The sequence below is a fragment of the Canis lupus genome, chromosome 31 (genome assembly GCF_048164855.1).
Source record: "Canis lupus baileyi chromosome 31, mCanLup2.hap1, whole genome shotgun sequence".
Classification (NCBI taxonomy): Eukaryota; Metazoa; Chordata; class Mammalia; order Carnivora; family Canidae; genus Canis; species Canis lupus.
This window is the reverse complement of record NC_132868.1, coordinates 28,423,092-28,444,145: the sequence shown is the minus strand read 5'-3', so window position 1 is coordinate 28,444,145 and position 21,054 is coordinate 28,423,092. Positions and strand designations below refer to the sequence as shown.

Sequence of the window (21,054 nt, the reverse complement as noted above, 5' to 3'; positions counted from 1 at the left end):
CCAAGCCCCTCTTAATGCTCAACCATATCTCTGCCAGCTGACAAGTAGAGCTGACAGGCTACAAATGAAACCTGTTCCAGCCTGTCTACCTGCAGGATGTGAATGGAGTTAGTGAGGCAAGAAGGGAACAGAAGGCCCCCAATAAGGGAAAATCAGCCATTTTTTAAAGGTGGATGGAAAAATAGTAAACTCTATCTGACATACTTAAAGATATGAAAGCAGAAGAGCTTCCCTCTCTGGTAGTTGAGTGAGTTATCTGGCAGCCTCCTTAACCTCAGTTTTGCTTTGTTTTAATTAGAGAAATGTGGTAGGAAGGAAAGTCTAAGACAAATCAGAGATAGAAGCATAAAAGTTGCTTCTTACAGCTAGCTGTGGACCAAAAAGTGAGGTAGGCAAATGCCAACTGTGCTCCCCTCTTTCATTCCATTCACCTGTTCATATATCACACATTTATTGACCGCTTACTGGTGACAGGTACCACAGGCGCTTTTAGGATACAGAGATAAAGGGTTGGGTCCCTATCTTCCAGGAGATGGATGGGGTTTTGATAAACAAAAACAAGGAGTGGTGCATTCCAGGTCAAAGAAATCCACTTAACTGGTAGGGGGAAAACATGCAAAGGTAGGCAGCAGGTGCAGAGCATGTTCTGGAATACTGAGGAGACCAGAGTCTTCTATCATTTGCTCTTCTTTGGGCCAATAAATGACAACATGGATCATGTTCTGTGTGACTTCCCTGCCCTGGAATTAGTGCTTCCTTCTAACAACTGGTCTCCTTAACTAAGCTAAGAATGGCAATCCTAAAAAAAAAAAAAAAAAAAAAAAGAATGGCAATCCTATTGGAGGTACACAGTTCAGACACAAAGCAGGGTTTTTGTGTTTTTTACCTTATGCATCTGTCTCAGGGTATCTAAGCCATTTTAGCTGATTTTGGTAATCTATTATAAATAAAAGGTGTTTGGGGTGTTATGCTTTGGTTTAGTTTCTAGTGGTTCTACTTATCTATGTGGAAAGGTTCAATTTCCCCAAGGTTACAGCAGGTTGTGGAATCTAGGGGGAGACTATAGGAGACTCAAGAGCTGTGGCTGAGCAAAACACACAGATAGCCCATGACCATGTATGTATCCCACTCCTTAACAAAAACTGTCATCCCTAACCACCCCAGCAACACTTGTTAACCCCTTTCTATACCTTTTTTCTCCTTAGTACCCATCACTATTTAACCTACCCTATTTATTTTTACTTATTTATCTATTTATTGTCTATCTCCCCTCTCTAGAACATAAGGAATTTATCTTATTTTGTCACTACTGCATCCCCAGCATCCATAAAAATGTCTAGCATATAGCAAGCATTCAATGAGTACTTGCTGAATGCATGGTGAATATACAAATTCTATGGGATAGTCCCAATTCTAAATATTCTGTTGCACAATCCCCATAAATAACTCCCTAACTACATCATGTGCCATGATTTAGGGTTTGGCAAATACGATCAAGCAAGGCATGGAATACATACATATGTAGCTAAAGTAGCTTACATCTGCTAATCATAGTTAAAAATATTTAATAGTTGTTATTTCCAAAGATGCTTAAGCACCATACCTACATAGCATCAAGAAGCACTAAACCCACATGGCTTCTACATACAGTAACTACACTAATGACATTAAATCATCAGTCAATTGATGGAACACAGAGGCCTGTGTGAAAACAGCTAATATCTATCCCTTTTTCAAGCATATTGTGATTTGGCCATACACTTTTTTTTTAAGATTTATTTATTTATTCATGAGAGACACAGAGAGAGAGGCAGAGACATAGGCAGAGGGAGGAGCAGGCTCCATGTGGAGAGCCTGACATGGGACTTGATCCTGGGACCCGGGATCATGCCCTGAGCCAAAGGCACATGCTCAACCACTGAGCCACCCAGGCGTCCCTGGCCATACACTTTCATACTTTCTGTCCTACCTCTCCAAGTGTCTTCTTTAAAAGTAGAAGTCTGGGCAGCCCCGGTGGCGCAGCGGTTTGGCGCCGCCTGCAGCCCGGGGCGTAATCCTCGAGACCCGGGATCGAGTCCCATGTCGGGCTCCCTGCATGGAGCCTGCTTCTCCCTCTGCCTGTGTCTCTGCCTCTCTCTCTCTCTGTCTCTCTCTCTGTGTTGCTCATGAATAAATAAATAAAACCTTAAAAATAAATAAATAAAAGTAGAAGTCTTTCTGGATATTAGAGTATGCACACACTTTTCCCAGTTCTGCTAGTCCTATCCTTGGAATTTAAAATACATGCATACCTGAGCACACATCTTATACCAAAACACTTTCGCAGTAGGCATTTTATATATCAAGGCGTGCATAACTCTAGAAAGGGGAAAGAAAGAATAACAAAAAAGAATATTACTTATCTATCTTTAAAGATTTTTTTAATCAGCCAGTAAAAACATATCTCAGAGGATAACAAGATTTCTGCTGGAAGCTAGCCCTTGCACAGGCTGACCACATTTGCAGATGCAAAATTCCATTACACCTCCCAACAACCTCAGCAACAGTAGTCTCTGGTCAAAGGACCAGAGAAGGAGGGAGGGGGACTGTCCTCCTTCTAAATGGGGAGGGAAAGCAGCCAAGCAAAAAGAGTTTGAGAAAGAACAATGGCCTCCCAGTGAGAAAGCGTGTTAAGTAGGTCGGTATTGGAACCGTATTTTCTTGCACACAAATCCATCATTGTTCTCTTATATTTTCTTTTCCTTTTCTTTCCCACTTCTTTTCTTTCTTCTGCCCTATTCACCATTATTGTCATCTAATGTGAGAGTTTTTTTTTAAACCATGATATATTTGTTCAATTATCTGTAGACCTAGAGCCTCTTCATCAAATTAGTGGATCTCTATTTATAGCTGATAATTCTGTACAGGGGATCTAATAAAAATTCCTGAGGGTGATAAAAACTAAGTCAAATTTTGGATTGCTGTTTTTGACCCAAGGATCATTGCCATTATCTAATACATTTGCTTCAATGAGTGTTGTACATACATATTTTCTTTTAAAGATAACACGTTTCAATAAGCAAAACTAGGCTGAGTAGTATCAAGAGATAACATTTTCACAATTTGCTTCATTCTCTACTCCAAGATCACATTACCTTTAAAAATGAAATTTAAGAGATATAACGATGAAATAAATCTAAATAGACTCTGCATAATGATTCTATCAGGGAGAGGATACATCTGTACCTTGTAAGTATAATCAAGTAAAATGTACTGATACATTTTTACCAATTAATATGTAAAATTGCCAAAGAAACTCTATACTACTCAATACTCAAGTGTAACTTTTTTGTTGCTATCAATACATCTCCATATCCATAAATTTAACAAAACATTTCATTTACTATACTCAATTTACCAATTGTTCTACTGGCTTCTGATGATATTTAAAAATATAATGAAGGAAAAAACTAAAACAAACAGCATCATTAAGCCAGAGTCTAATAAAGTCCCCAAACCAGAATCTGAGTCATGGATCAAAATCCATGTGAAAGCCCAAGCTGCAGTTCACCATATTCTTTCAACAATTAAGGTTGAAACACCCAAATGCCAATACATTTCTGTCTATCATAAGACTAATCTCAGAGGCAAGACTATTACTTTTACCTACAGTGGAGTCATGTCTGCAAACAATGAAATCCTGACAAGATTAGTGAAATCTCAGAAAGCAACATCAGATAAGGGAAGACTGACTACAGGATACAATTGTTTTTTTCACTTGGGCTTTCAGTGACAGAGCTTGGATTTGTGACCATCATCCTAGCAATGGAGGTACACTGATCTATCCACATCCTCACATCTGACACCCATTATGCCCAAATGCCCACTTTTGTCAGATGGACAGCTAGGGTTAAAAGGACAGACTTTGACCACACAGAATGAGCAAGCTAACGGACACCCACAGGATTCCAGCCTATGACCTTTCCCTCATAAGAACTCCCTCCCCTAGTCACACAGTAACAATGCAAAAACATGCATTCAAAATACCACGAAGTTTATGATTCAGTAATTTAACAAGCACACATAAATGTTTTTGAAATTCAATGAGAACTTTATGTCTAGATATGAACTGCATAATAAAAGCAAGAGTTCTTCTAGTCTCTGGATATTATGTCCACAATAATTCAAATAAACCAACTTTACTATCATAAATAAAAAATAAATAAATAAACCAACTTTAGATTAAATCAGACCTGATCACCTATACTGAATAGCACTGTTGTCAAGGCTACTGGTATTTAAATTTCAGGCTTAGAAGCTATAGAACTTAAATTATTTAACTTCTCTGTGCCTCACTTCATCATCTATAAATGAGAGGCACTAACATGCCTACCTAATAGGGTTCTTACGAGAATTAAATGTGCTAATATATAAAAAGTACTTATCTGAGTACCTGGCACATAGTAAATATTGAAAAACGGTAAAAGTTATTTAGTATTCGTGTTATACTAATTACCTCTGGTCATATCTATACTAATAATTATTTTATAAATATAGAAAATGAAAGATGAATATTAGAAAGATGAATCACATATGATGATCAAAAGTACAATCATCTACACATTTGCACAAGAAATGAAGAGCCTTAACATTACTTCATACGAATATATGATACATTTTTTAAAACTCCCTCACTACTCTAGCCATCTGTAATCAAGAGGAGCATTAAGAAAAATCAAAAGCAGTAAACAACTAGATAAAGAACAGAAAACAACATTAACTGGTTTCTTGTAAATTAGAACTCCCCTGAACTTTGTCTCACTAAAGGCTATGCTGGCAACCTTCCAGGCATCCAGAGCTTGTACAAATGATGCAGACTAATTTATGTAAATTGGGCTTTTTTCTTTCAAGATAACAGAAGACAGTTCCAATCTTATGAGTAGTGACTTTTTTTTTTACTTTGTCTTCTAAGATTCACTTTTCATATTCTTTTTGTCTCTTAGTTTTTGTTTTTATGTTTTCCCCTTTTGAGTTCATGTTCTTTTTTATCTCCAAATTTTTATTTAAATTCCTATTAGTTAATATACTTTGTAGTATTAATTTCAGGTGTAGAAGTGATTTATGACTTCTTTTTTTTTTAAGATTTTATTTATTTATTCATGAGAGACACAGAAAGAGTCAGAGACATAGGCAGGAGAAGCAGGTTCCATGCAGGGAGCCTGATGTGGGAATCGATCCCAGGACTCCAAGATCACACCACGAGCCAAAGGCAGATGCTCAACCGCAGAGTCACCAGGCATCCCTAAGTGATTTATGACTTACATACAACACCCAGTGCTCATTACAACCAGTGCCCTCTTTAATATCCATCACCCAATTAATCCATTCCCCCACCCATCTGCCCTTCAGTAATATTGAGTTTGTTCTCCATAGTTTAGAGTCTGTTTCTTAGTTTACCTCTCTTTTTTCTCCTCCCGTGTTCATTTGTTTTGTTTCTTAAATTCTCCGTATGAGTGAAACTATGATACTTGTCTTTCTCTGGCTGACTTATTTCTTAGCATAATATTCTCTAGTTCCATCAATGTCACTGCAACATGCAAAAGAATGAAACTGGACCACTTTGTTACACCATACACAAAAACAAATTCAAAATGGATGAAAGACCTAAACGTGAGATAGGAAACCATCAAAATTGCAGAGGAGAACATGGGCAGAACATAGTAACCTCTTGGACATCAGCCATAGGAAATTCTTACTAGATATGTCTCCAAAGGCAGGGAAACAAAAGCCAAAATAAACTAGTGAGACTTCATCAAGATAAAAACTTCGGCACAGTGAAGGAAAGAATCAACAAAACTAAAAGACAACCTATGGAATGGGAGAATATATTTGCAAATGAAATATCTGATAAAGGGTTAATATCTAAAATATATAAAGAACTTATAAAACTCAATGCTCAAAAAACAAATAATCCAGTTAAGAAAAGGGCAGAAGACATGAGTAGATATTTTTCCAGAGAAGATATATACATGGCTAAAAGACATATGAAAAGAGACTCAACATCACTCATCATCAGGGAAATACAAATCCAGACCACAGTGAGATACCACCTCATGCCTGTCAAAATGGCTAAAATTAACAACACGGGAACAACAGATATTGGTGAGGATTCAGAAAAGGGGAACCTTCTTACCCTGTTGGTGGGAAGGCAAACTGGCACAGCCACTCTGGAAAACAGTATGGAGGTTCTTCAAAAAGTTAAAAATAGAACTACCCTACAATCCAGCAATTGCACTATTAAGTATTTACCCAAAGGATATGAAAAAACTGATTTGAAGGGATACATGCACCCTGATGTTTACAGCAGCACGATCAACAATAGCCAAATTACGGAAAGAGCCCAAGTGACCATTGACTAATGAATGGATAAAGAAGATGTGGTGTATGTATGTGTGTGTAAAGACAGAGGGAGAATGGAATATTACTCAGCCATAAAAAAGAATAAAATCATGTTCTTTTAAACATAGTTCTTTTTTGAAAATTCTTCCTTTTAGATATTCTAATTCAACTTTTCTTAATTTAGCATTCAATTTTATGCACTTTAGGGCCTAGGATAGTGCCTTAAACATAATAGACACTTCAGTTATTTGTTCAATAATTGTAGCAGAGTATCTATGAACAGCCCTGTCGTTTCAACATTCTTAGATCTGGTGAATGTTAGTTTTCATTACTACTAAAACATTTTCACCATCATGGGACTACATAAATTATCACTTACACTTGGGTAATTTCTATTGACCACATTTCAAATTGAAATATGCTTTCCAATCTATACTGCTCATGGGTAATTACTATTATTATGCTCAATTTAGTTAGGAAGGCGGGGGGGGGGCCTGGATGACTCCATTGGTTAAGCATCTGACTCTTGGCTTCAGCTCAGGTCCTGATCGTAGGGAGGCAAGATCAAGCTCTGAGACGGGCTCTGTATAAAGTCGGCTTAAGACTCTACCCCTCCTGCCCCTCCTCTCTCTCTCTCTCTCTCTCTCAAAGAAATAAATATTATATAAACAAATAAATAAAATTAAGAAGGAAGTTTATTTATGGAAAATAAGGCAATTTTGTAAAGACAGACTTTTAAGGAACCTAAAGACAATGGCATTACATTAAATACTAAATGCACAAACCAAAATTTTTGAACCCAGAAACACCAATATTTTACATAAACATACTCATAAATTATTATATATATATACGCAAACATATGTGTGTTAGATAGATATGAAATAGGTATAAAACATCTAGTAGATATAAAATATCCCTAGGAAATTTTTCCTTTGAAAGGACACTAATCATGGAAGGTGTCCTATAATAAAAAAGTAATTACAAAAGGAGCAAAGATCAGAGAAGATAAGAACTATTTTAGTTTATTTAAATGATAAGAATTTTGATTCCTTTAGATCCAAGAATCCTAGGATGCATAATTTCTTCATACAAATAATATCTCATTTGATAATCTGCCAAGAGGTCAACTTTTATAAGAAAAGCTAAACTGAAAAGATTTTAAAAGAATAACAATTATGTTGGGTAATTTCTCTTAGATCTTACTAATTATAGCATACAATTAACACTGTTACAAAAAAAAGAACAAAAAATAAACACATACACACTGTATTATAAATCTTTTTCAAATTTTATTTTTTAAAAAAAGCCTAGAGGCTATGTGGCATAGTGGGAAGAACACAGTCTTGGCCACCAAAAGACATCAGGTCTGATTCTACCTTTGCCTCTTTAGTCCTAAAGCTATCAAGAAAATAAATAAAATTACATAGGTAATATATTCAGTACAGTACCTAACACATAGTAAGGGCTCCATAAATAATACCACTACCATTAAAAGAAGACACACTGAATTCATATTTAGTTTTGTACTCCCTTGAAATTCTACTAGAATGTAATGGAAATCAAAATAAAGAAAGAACCCCACAAATATAATAAAAAGAGAAGATTAACAAAATTTGAGAGCTAGGAAGCAGACATATAAGTCATAACTAACCTAGCAGAGTTGACAAGGCTGAACCCTAGATATCTTCCAGGACTCTCAGCTATACTGTTTTAAACTAAAATTTATCAAAGAAATGTAATTATCTATTATGGTTTTATTATGTTAAAACATTAGGGGTTAAAACCCCTAATGTTTTAACACTAGAGATGCCTGGCTGGCTCAGTTGGTAGAGCACATGACTTCTGATCTCAGGGTTGTGGGTTCAAGCTCCATGCTGGAGATAGAGCTTACTTTAAAATTAAAAATTAAAAAAAAAAAAATCCTATCTTTAAAATGCTAGCTAAGCAAAAAAATTTAAGGTTACATATAAAACTGCAATCCAATGTCTCACACTGGAGATAAAAATTCTAATATATTCCCATTTGTTTTAACTGCAGAAATAAAGAAAAAAAACAAATTATTAGAATTGGGCAAATTCACCAATAAACAAAACAAATTAGAATGAGGGGTTATAATGGCTTTAGAGGGATCCCTGGGTGGCGCAGCGGTTTGGCGCCTGCCTTTGGCCCAGGGCGCGATCCTGGAGACCCGGGATCGAATCCCACATCGGGCTCCCGGTGCATGGAGCCTGCTTCTCCCTCTGCCTGTGTTTCTGCGCCTCTCTCTCTCTCTGTGACTATCATAAATAAATAAAAATTAAAAAAAAAATAATGGCTTTAGAGATGTTATATAAGGATTAAATCAATCAGTCACCAAGTTGAAGGTTCTCAAAGAGCAAGTAAGGCTCACCAAGTAAGAATAAGAACTTCTTATAGTTAAGTTTCCCAGTTCCCAGTACCAACAACGCATACACACCAATGGATCAAAATGTAGATGGAAACAAAAAGTGGAACAGTGTGTGCTTTGGGACGTGGTTCTCCTACATCACATACTGACTGTTAAGCACTAGTCTACAAAATATAGGCCCACTTCCCAGCTGTCAAGTTCAAGAACAGTCTCTGCAATGCACACTGATGAAACTGCAAATTGGTGAAACCCATTTGGAGAACAATTTAGTAATATCTAGTACAGTATAAGGTGTACATATCTTACCATCCAGCAATTCCACTCCTACAATATATCCTAAAAACTCTCATACATGTAAAGGGGCACTTAGGTGGCTCAGTTTGTTAAACATCTGACTTTGGCTCACGTCATTATCTCAGAGTCCTGGGATGGAGCCCAGCATCAGGCTCCCTGCTCAGCAAGGGGTCTATTTCTCGCTCTCCCTCTCCCTTTGCCCCTCCCCCTCCCCACTCATACTCACTCTCTCTCTCAAATAATCAATAAAATACCTTTAAAATTTTCTTAAAAAAAAAAACTCTTATACATGTTCAAAAAAGAAACACGTACAAAAATGTTCATAGCAACACTGTCTATAGTACCAAAACATGGAAAACACTGAAATGTCCATTAACAGAAAATGAGATAAATGAATCCATGATATAGCCACACAATGAGCAGCAGTGGAAAGGAGTGAACTAATGCTACATGCAGCTAAATAGTGCAACAAAAAATATATATACAGCATAATACCATACATAAAAAGTTTAAGACTATACAAAATGATACTATAAATTTCTTAGAGATACAAACATATATAGTTTGGGGTTGGTTTTTTTAAAGAGAATGATACACAGCCAATTTAAATGGGGTTTCTACTGAGGCTGAAAAGAAAGAAATCAAGGAACAGAATACAAAGGTAATACATTTAATTTCTTACAGTAGGAGGTATGAGTGTGGGAGTCTAATGCATTAAATTTTATATCCTTTTGCATATCATTTTATGTCTTAAATATTTTATAATAAAAATTTAAATTTCATATAAAAATTCTGAGACTCTCTAACTTTGTAGGACTAAATGTTGAAAGTATGAAACCAAATAAAATCAACAGTGATTTCGTCATCATGCACCTTATCTAAACACATGTGAAGAGTTAGTGAATAATAACTCTGTGCCATAATAGAGATGCAATAATGCATTCTCTCTTAAATGCTACCCCATACAGTCCTTTATTCCACTCTCACTGCTTAGGCTACGCCTCATCATCCCTCACCTGAACTGGTCACCTCACTTCATTCCCTGCCCACCTCTTATCTAGACTTTATATTATCCCCACTGCCCACTTTAAAAAATCACTTCAACGTACAGGTGGCCAACAGACACATAAAATGCTCAAATCACTCATCAGTGAATGCAATTCAAAACCATCCTATCAGGATGGCTAAAATCAAAAACATAAGAAACAAGTGTTGGTGAGGATATGGAGAAAAAGGAACTCCCATGCACCAATGCAAACTGATGTAGCCACTGAGGAAAAGAATATGGAGGTTCCACAAAAAATTAAAAATATAATTACTACATGATCCAGTAATTCCACTACTGGGTATTTACCCAAAGAATATGAAAACATTAACTCAAGGAGATATGTGTATCCCTATGTCTATTGCAGTATTATTTACAATAGCCAAATTATGTAAGCAACCCAAGCTTTTGTCAATAGATGAATGGATAAAGAGGTGGTATATACATACATTGGAATATTACTCAGCCATAAAAAAGGACAAAACCTTGCCATTTGCAACAGCATGGGTGGATCTAGAAGGTATAATGCTAAATGAAGTAAGTCAGAGAAAGACAAACACCATTAGATTTCACTCACATATGGAATTTAAGAAACAAAACAAAACAAAACAAAACAAAAAAAGAGACAAACCCAGGGCACCTGGGTGGCTCAATCTGTTGAAGTGACTAACTCTTGATTTCAGCTGAGGTCATGATCTCAGGGTCCTGGGATCTAGCCCCACATTGGGCTCTGTACTCTGTGGGGAGTCTACTTGAGCATTCTCCCTCTCCTTTCACTCTGCCCCTCCCCCTGCTCACTCACACACACATGTGCTTGCTCTCTCTCTCTCTCTCTCTCTCTCAAACAAATAAATAAATCTCAAAAAAGGGGGGTGGGGAATGCCTGGGTGGCTCAGCAGTTGAGTGGATGCCCTTGGCTTAAGGCACGATCCCCGTCAGGTGATTGAGTCCCACATCAGGCTCCCTACAGAGAGCCTGCTTCTCCCTCAGTCTATGTCTCTGCCTCTTTCTCTGTGTCTCTCATGAATAAATAAATAAAATCTTTAAAAAGAGAGAGAGGGAGAGACAAACCAAGAAGCAGACTCTTAACAAATTGATAGTAACAAAAAGGAGATGTGTAGGGGAGAAGTGAAATAGGTGAAGGGGATTAAGAAAACACTTATCATGTTGAGCACGAAGCAATGAATAGAATTGTTGAATCATTACATGGTACACGTGAAACTAATATAACACTCTTAATTACACTGGAAATAAAAATTTTAAAAATAATAATGATAAAAGAGTCCTTTAAAAATCACTTCAAAATAAGACACAAATAGAACCTATCTAGTAGATCAAAATTATTGTCGATGTTCTAGTTTCTGGCATTGGTGATGGGCTCATAGGTATTCCTTACATTATTAAGGAATTCTTAATACATTAAGAATTCTTAATGTACATTCTTAAGTACATTAGGAACTAACAATAAAATGACCAATGATGCACTCTGTCATGAAGCAAAGACTACGATCAATCTGAATCTATATATCTAAGGTCCATTAAAAAAAATAATAATAATGGTGTCAACCTACCTCTCCAGGCTAATCTATTTCCCTCATGGATCCTACAGGCTAGTGGAAAAAGAAAGACTACTAATAAAAGTAATGCATAAAATTTAGGCAGTGAAACTTATTTTGTTTACTACCAGTTACTTTTTTCTAAAATGTAAGCTCCAAGAGTGCAAGAATTTTTCATTATTGTATCCCCAGCACCCAGAATACCACTTGACACATAGTAGGTGATCAATAAATATTTGTTGAAGGAATGATCAATATATGGCAATATAAATGTTCAGCCAATATTAACTGCTACAGTTCTTATCACTGTATCTCTAGTACGGCCTGTTCTACTAGACATTCAATGATAATGGGAATTGAATTTTGGAAAGGCAAAACATTTTCCCTTCAACAAGGCTGGAATCTGAATGAAAACTTAAGTCTATAGTCTAGACCTCTGCCAAATGACTCTTATGACTTAAACTACTCAGTTTCTTATTCAATGAGACTATGTAACATCACTAATCCACATATCTGAGCATGCCTTGCACAATTTTTTTAACCTTCAAAATGTTTTGTCAGGGATCCCTGGGTGGCTCAGCGGTTGAGCATCTGCCTTTGGCCCAGGGCATGATTCTGCAGCCCTGGGATCAAGTCCCACATCGGGCTCCTGTGTTGAGCCTGCTTCTCCCTCTGCCTCTGTCTCTGCCTCTCTCTCTCTCTGTGTCTCTCATGAATAAATAAATAAAATCTTTTAAAAAAGTGTTTTTGTTCTAGTGGTAAAGAAAAAATTCAGACCAATTGTCATTAAGCAATATGCCTAAAGTCAGACCTATTAAAGACAGGTTTAGAATTCTTGAACTCATAATATCACTTCAGATTCAGCACTACCTTCTCCCACAATAATGATACTCAGTTTATACTCCTGAATTTCTTTCCACCTACTGTTCAACTTTGCCACCGAGGTAGTTAAACAGCTATATATCTATCACTTTTGACCAAATCATAAATATCAAGGCAAGACTTCTGGCAGCACACAAAAAGAGAGACAGGGCAACGGAAGTTAGAAGTTACCATGCACAAATAAACAAAGAAAGGCTTGCTTTTGCTTGTCCCATAACATATCAGAAGATACCACAAAATGACAGCAGAAGAATAAAATGACAGCAGAAGAATGGTAGCTGAAAGATAAGGAGAATCAGATTTCTAATAGGATAACTGCTACATTTTTCTGTGGGCTATATTTTTTTCCAGAATTTAAAAAACTATCAATTGATTATTTTTGTTTTGTTTTTTCTTTTTAAAGATTTTATTTATTTTTAGACACACAGAGAGAGCATAGCAGGGGGAGCAGCAGGCAGAGGGAGAGGGAGAAGCAGACTCCTCACTGAGTAGGAGCCTGACAGGCTCCATCCCAGGACTCTAGGATCATGACGCTTAAGCAACTGAGCCACACAGGCGCCCTGATGCATGATTTTTTTTTTGTATATTTTTTTATTGGAGTTCGATTTGCCAACATATAGTATAATATCCAGTGCTCATCCCATCAGGTGCCCCCTCAGTGCCTGTCACCCAGTCACCCCATCCCCTCCACCCACCTCCCCTTCCAGTACCCCTTGTTCATTTCCCAGAGTTAGGAGTCTCTCATGTTTTGTCACCCTCCCTAATTTTCCCACTCCTTTTCTCTCCTTATTTTAGTCAGTATTTTGGCGTACTAGGAATGTTACTAAGTGGGGTAAGGAAGTGAAAGAAATGTAGGGCAGCGAGCTCAATGACTCTGTAGGACATCAGATCAAAGACATTCCAGTTTACTAGAACTGTGTCACAAGTACTAGACAAAGGCTTTCAAACAAATACTCTGTGAGCAACCTTGAGTAAGGCACTAAGTTCATACAAAACATGTCCTATTCTCATTAAGGTTATACTGGGCTCCACTTCACCACTAACCTTTCTTAAGCTGTAGTTTTGTCTTTGCTCTGCAACTTTTCCGTTGTGTTTGATACTGCCCTTAAATTTCAAACTTTTTCCTCAAAGGCTTTCCTCCTTGAGCTTCTCTGACTTGTACATTTCTGGTTTTTTCATACTACGATTCTACCTCTCTTTAAATTATCCCTTTTCCTCCATCTGCTAACTACCCCTGGACTGCATTCCACAGTTTTAGCCAACTGCTCTGCATCATGGATTCTCAAATCTCTACTTCCAGTCCCTGTCCCCCCTTACCCATTCAGGTTCTAGCCAATACCAGATAAGTATCTGCCAATTGTCCCCTCAATCTAAATATGTCCAAAACTGAACTCACACTCTTCCAAACCACCCTTGCCTCACAATCAACCAGCTCTCATTTTCAACTTCTGTGTCTTTATTAATGGCACCACAGCTCTCTCCGTTCCTAAGACACAGATCTTCAGTCACCTTTGCCTCTCTGTCTCCTTCAGCCTATTAAGGTACTAAAATCTTGACTTCTGGAGACAAAATCAGGAAATGATCTATAAAACTGGAAGAAAAAGAAAAGTGTCACCATGAAAGCAAAGCAATTAAGGAAAAAATAGTTTGAATACTGAAATACTAGGATCTGTCAAATATTACTACAGTTTGATGACAGATATTTGTTAAGTGTGTGCTATGTAAAATTCCAAATGTGTGGCTATCATACACATCCAATTACCGTCACCCTATCTTAGAATTTCTTGTCTTCATAGCCATCCCCTCCTGTCTACTCATCAACACCATTGCTCTATTTCAGGCTTTCTTCATCTCATATCTTAACAAATCTTGCCCCTCTTTCCATCCACTTTGCCCATCAACCTCTGACATTGATCAGTGCTTCAAATTTATTATACCACTCACTTGCCCAAAGATCTTCAATGACTCTACAAACTCCCTAGTGTGGCACATAATCCTTTTTTTTTTTTTTTTTTTGGGCATATAATCTTATATTTCATTCTGCCTCTGGGATTGGGAGCCTTTCCACTTCATATACAGCCTCACAGTTCACAGATTGAAGGTGCCCATGCAGGTGAGAGATCAAGAAATTACTGGTAGATCTAACTCACATTTACAGCTTCCTTTTCATTCTCGCTCTCCTCTTATTTTTCTCTTCAAAACTTTTCTTCTTTTTTACCATTTTCTTATACTTAATTTCATTTTCACTTTCTTCTCTATGCCAGTGGCACCAACAGGAATTTCTAATCTGCAGTGATTCTAAGCACTAAAAAGATTGACCACTGTTCTAGTCAATAGTTTCCTACAAGAAAGACACAGACATAGGGTGCCTGTCTGGTACAGTCAGGAGAGTATGGACTCTTGATCTTGGGGTTGTGAGTTTTAGCCCCACGTTGGGTGTAGAGATTACTTAAATAAATAAATAAAAATTTAAAGGAAAAAAAGGAAGAAAGCCAAACAGAATGGAAAATGGAAGAAAGGAGATTTTAGCTATAGAATAATCATGTACCCAACTTTCTCATTGCAATCCTAACACAAAGTCAGGGGTAAGGCCATACAAGCTCCCACATCTGACAATGGAGGCCTCACTGAGAATGAAGAGCATGCCTTACTGTATTCAGGAATACAGAAGTGCATGAACATAATATCTTTCAATATAGTTTTGTAGACTTGCCCCTATATCTCATGAGAATCTAGACAGAGCCCTGAGTTTTCCTCCAGGATAAATAAATATCACATGGAAAAGAACTCAATATAAAATAAAGAAATCCTGGGAAATTTTTAATATTATCCTCCCTCCCCAACAAACCAAGGATATTTTGTGTTTCCAGAGCCTGTAATTTCTTGGGTTAAAAAACATACTTTCTCTGCCTTTCATAAATTTCACATTTCAACTGCATTTTCTTCTTAGGCCGAATTTACGTCTTCGAAGGAAAATGAATTTCCTTTCCCATTTCATAAAACATTCTGTTTTTCATGGAAATGAAATATAACAAACAATTCTCACTGTACTCACAAATATTTAAAGCCCCAATCTGAGGTCTATGGGTTTCACCTAAAAATGAAATTGCTGTTGATCGCAAATATATCATACACAATTCACTCCTTTCACCTTAGCTGTGATACTTTTTACTCTTAAGAAGAAAGAATCCGTTTAATTGATATCCAAGTAATTTTAAACTTCTTTCCTCTGTGTCTTCCTGAGTTGAAGGAAAAGATGGGGGCTCTGTGCAAAAGGCAAGACCATATGTATTCTGACAATGTATTATCTTTGTGAGAATGCAAAAAAAAAAAAAAGCAGAGGAGAGAAAGATGACTTCTAGATAACTGAAGAACACTGTTTACATTTAGAATTTCTCTTCCTTTCAGTTTTTGGCATCTCAGTTTAACACACTAACCTTCCTAGAGAAAAAGAGGACCCAAAACATTTGTAACCTTTCATCGCTCCCATATCTGTCCACCAGGTCGAATGTGAATCCTCATTTAGACCTCTGCCCTAGGCAAAATGTAAAATGTTGGGTTTATTTTAGCAAAATTCCCTTTCTACATTCTTCACCCTTCTCCTTCTCTCTGATTTGTAACTGTAGATCTCAGAAATCTGGTGCTTCCTGCACAGCCTCTGGGAATAATGTCTAATGGTAGAATATTAAACATTATGAGACTATCAGGATACTTACTCATAGGAAGAATACTTACTACTAAGTATCAACTATGGACCACTTGGGCCTTCCTCAAAATGTCAATCATTGTTCCTAGAAAAGTTCTGTAATCAAAATTTGGTTTGGGTTAAAAAAAAAAACACTAAGTTAAACAGGTTTCTAGAACATTTAATATGCTAATGAGCACTCAGGACTCTACAAGAAGCAGTTCTGGCATGCAAGGAATCCCAGACTTGTTTGACCAGCACTATTTTCAATGAATGTCTATTTGCTGCTCTGAAAAAGATTTTGGAAGAAGCTGTGCTTGGAGAATTCAGAGAAAGCAGAGAGTATCTGTGTTAGACTGGAAGAATTAGAAATAGCCTCATGGAAGAACATTTGAGCCAGGTCCTGAGGATGGAAAAAATGCGACTGTGCAGAAACAGGAAGAAAGAGAAGTGCGGGGCTGTCATGGGCAGCGACCCTCAGATCACTCTCTTTGTGTCATTTGCCCCGCCCTGTGCTCTGGGCCCAACCTACTCTGAGGCAGATCTATTGTTCGGACCCCACCAGGCCTGAGACAGGCATGAAGACACAGTTCCAAAGAAGAGGTAAGCAATGAGACATCAGGTGGGAGAAAAGAGGCAACTTCCTGGTAGGAGGTTGTGAGCTGACTCTCATCCTCCCCTAACTTCTTCCAAACATTTCCTTATTTAACTCTCTTTGGTCTAAGCTATATATATATCTTGCTAGTTGCTGCTTTTAAATGGCAAAATCCTTGCGAATAAAAAAATCTTTACTTTTCTATGTACCTACAAGAAAAGTTTCCCAACTGTGCAAACTATACTATTGCTCCACTTTGTTTCAGATGTAAAGATCTGCATGTCGAGTTGTCAAAAATTACTGCTTTCTAGCTCAAAGAAGATGCATACTGTGTGCAGATAGTTCCAATGAATCAAAATCATTCCCTTCACTTCCGAATCTCTCAGGCAGGGATTATTAAAGAAAAATGTTTTTGAATTTAAAAGTAAACATTTGCCTTAAATGCAGGCATGAAGCTAAACCAATGGTTAAATTAGCTCTAGAAGTATGAGGAGACGGGTGCCTAGGCTGGTTCAGTTGGTTAAGCATCTGACTCCTGATTTTGGCTCAGGTCATGATTGAGCCCCACATGGGCTCTGCCCTCAGCCCAAAGTCCGCTTGAGATTCTCTTTCCTTCTCCCTCTCCTTCTGCCTCTCCCCTTGCTCACCACATGCTCTCGCTCACTCTCTCTAAAACTAATTAATTAATTAATTAATTAAAAAATAAGTATGAGGAGATAAGTACTTGTTAGTATCTGTAGAACACTGCTTAAAAAAAACCAATTCAATGTATATTTATTGAAAAATAACAATAAGAAGAAACTTGGAAAATGCTAAAAAAAAAAAAAAGAAAAAATTGAAATTACCGAGAGATAATGCCTATTTAATAATTTCTTTAAAACTAAATTTTGATAGTTTAAAACAGATTTTCAAAAGTTGTGGTAAAATATACACATGAAATTTGCTCTCAACAATTTTAAGTACACAGTTCAATGGCATTTAGTATATAAAATTGCCTTTCACATGCAGAAAACTTGGGTTTCTCAGACCAGTTCAGAAGAGCCATTAGGCCCTTAAACAACAACAACAAAAACTATTTATTGATAATACATTAGGGGACAAAAGAAATATCCTCACAGAATATTTAAGTAACATCTTAATAAAGCCTTCTATCCTTAAAAAGAAAACGCCATATGAAAAAGAGGCATTATAAACATCATCTACTTTCTTACCAGGTTGGCAAGGACCATCTCACATTGGGTTTCTTCACCTCCTGCTACATACAACCACGTGCTAGAGGTGCAGAGCCCTAATTCAGCATTTGCTACCTGTAATTGGTGTTAAAAATCCTGGCAAGCAGCCCTGTTCCTGAGGTCACACACTAAACACTGCTGTATGGCCAGGCTTGACTAGCCAGCAGCCTTACCCTTCCAGGAAAAGGACAACAGCCTGATCTTTGCACACATCTCTCAGAATCTCATAGATTGAGAGTGGGAGTTCATAGAAATAATCTATCAAGCTTTTCCTTGGAAAGTCAAGCAGTGCATAACTACACAGCCAAAGAACCTCTCGTCCCCAATCATTTCAAAACAGCAAGTGTAAAGGAGATTTTTTCTAAAACCCACACCCACAGCTCCAGCCCAGGTGCTCTCACCTCTGAGTCCTCTTCATATAAAGCAGAGATGTAGACTATTTCGCTTGGTTTAGAAAGAAAAAGAAATAACAGTTTAATCCCTTGCCTGAAGTCCTTGGAAATCATAGTGACAACTTAGAAAAGGGACAATTAAGAAGGATCAATTCCTTTTGACTCTGTTAATGCTCACACTGTCTTTAAAGAAAAAGAGAAGACAGGAGAAAGCACAGTTCCTGGTAGCAAATCAAAGACCCACATGTTCACATATATCTGGATTAAGCACCCAGTGCTTATACTCAGAGACATGACTACCTTCAAGTGGCTGAGGAACACTGAAAGTGTCTGAAGAATGAGCTAGAAAAAAGAGCCCTCATCAAGGTCTGAAGCAAGGGCCAGCTTTAGAGGAGCAACATTAGTACCACAGTCCAAGGGAACCTGCACTGGGACAGAAGTGATAAGCTGATGCCTCCCTGGTACCAACCAAGTGCTCAGCATGTCCTCTTTGCCCATTTACAGACAAGCCTGTCGCAATCCTTTTTACAGCTCTTGACAGCTTTACAAATGATCCTGTAAGCGCAAGAACAGAGACACAACCCTGAAACCCTAAAGAAGCTGAGGCTTAGAGGAATAAAGTAACTTCTCCTGAGGTTCTCAGGTAGAAGCCACACAGCCAGGATTCAGAACCAGCTCCATCTAGCTCTGAAGCCCATGCCTATTCCACTCTTCCTCTATGCTTGACTTCCCAGAGGGCACAGTTTAGAAAGTCCAATTTAAGCTCATAAAGAGAAAGATCTTACAATATATTAGAACGAGAGTTGGAAAACTTTTCTGTAAAGAGACAGTGAATATTTCAGGCTTTGCAAGCCATGCCGAATATTCATGTGCGTTTTTTTTTTTTTTTTTTCCTCTTACAAACCTTCAAGGACATAAAAACCACTCCTAGCTCATGAGGCTATAAAAAAACCGGTCACGGGGCAGCCCGGGTGGCTCAGCAGTTTAGTGCCACCTTCGGCCCAGAGCCTGATCCTGGAGACCCAGGATCAAGTCCCATGTTGGGCTCCCTGCATGGAGCCTGCTTCTCCCTCTGCCTGCGTCTGTGCCTCTCTTTCTCTCTGTGTGTCTCTCATGAATAAATAAATAAAATCTTAAAAAAAAAAAAAAACAGCCATAGCCCAGTGTGCCGACTCCTGTGTTAGAACACATGGTCCGGGATCCCTGGGTGGCGCAGCGGTTTAGCGCCTGCCTTTGGCCCAGGGCACGATCCTGGAGACCCGGGATCGAATCCCACGTCAGGCTCCCGGTACATGGAGCCTGCTTCTCCCTCTGCCTATGTCTCTGCCTCTCTCGCTCTCTCTCTCTCTCTCTCTCTCTCTCTATCATAAATAAATAATTAAAAAAAATTAAAAAAAAAAAAAGAACACATGGTCCAAGCAAAGCTTAGTGATTCTAATGGGTAAGAACTGGGGCACTGACTTGATGTCTTAATTCACCAAGGTGATTTTTGCTTCAGGATGGGAAGAAAAGAAGAAGCTAGAAGAGAATCAGCACTCAATCTAGTCACTTCATATACATTCCACCAGTACGTGTAAAGAACAGCGGTCCCTTACGTAGACTTCCTCATTAGAGTAGTTGTAGAAGATATCTTGCATTTATTTCATTTATTTCTTCTTTCTAAATCCATGCCTTTGTATATTCTGTTAGGCATTAATCTGTCACTAAAAGTCAATTATTTCTGCAGTCTAATTAAAACTATTTCAGAGGGCCATAACATAATGAACAGAAACGTAGCTAGATTAGAGCTGACCATGGGCTCTTTCAATATGATCAAAGGCCTCTCGGGTTCTGTTATTTGAAATTATAAAAAATATTTTCCATTCACTTTATGACACTTGTAAAATAGGCTTTTGAACACTCCTTGCAACTTACAATAACCATCAAGTCAACCTAACAGATGTTGCAAACTGGATCCGGTTCATCAACACTAGAGCACATAATGAAATGCACTTTAAATGACATTCAGATTCTGCAATGCAAGGCAAAATAATGAACAATTTATGACCTCCTTAATTGTCTTAGATACTGAACTTGCATCCAGGACTTGCCCTGGGGCCATCCAGAAAGCATACACTAGCATGTGCCCTGTCAGTTGGCTGGCTAACCTCTGCCTTGGTCTGGGCAATACAACCTTAATGCCAGGTCCAAGTGTTTCTGGTTAAAGTATTTTCAGCTCTGCTGATTCATGCCTAGCTGCTTGGTAGCTACAGAGCAGAAACAGAAGATGGCCACTAGGGACCAATTTAACAGCAACAACTGTTATTTTCACTGTTGGGCCAAACAAGTTGGAAGCTAGAAGACAAGAGTCCAAAGACTGATACCTTATCTCATAAGCAGGACCATGTAACCCATTCTACAGGTAAATATTCACAGGCCAATTTTAATCACGGGAACAGCTAGCAAATTGGAACAAGAGTGAGAGCAATTAAAATGCTCCCTTCTTGGATTTTGCTCCCTTTGTCCAATTGCATAATCCCCTCTCATGAAACCCAGGGCAGTCAGGAAAAAGAGCTGGCCTAAGACCTACTAACCCAGATAAACAAAGACTGGAAAGTGACCAACTA

The 21,054-nt window shown here is 37.8% G+C and overlaps 1 protein-coding gene across 1 annotated transcript in view; it reads right to left on the bottom strand.

Annotated features, from left to right (window-relative positions):
- The window catches only part of PPM1L (protein phosphatase, Mg2+/Mn2+ dependent 1L), a 290,542-nt gene that overhangs the window by 218,515 nt on the left and 50,973 nt on the right, over positions 1 to 21,054 (bottom strand). The window lies entirely within an intron of this gene.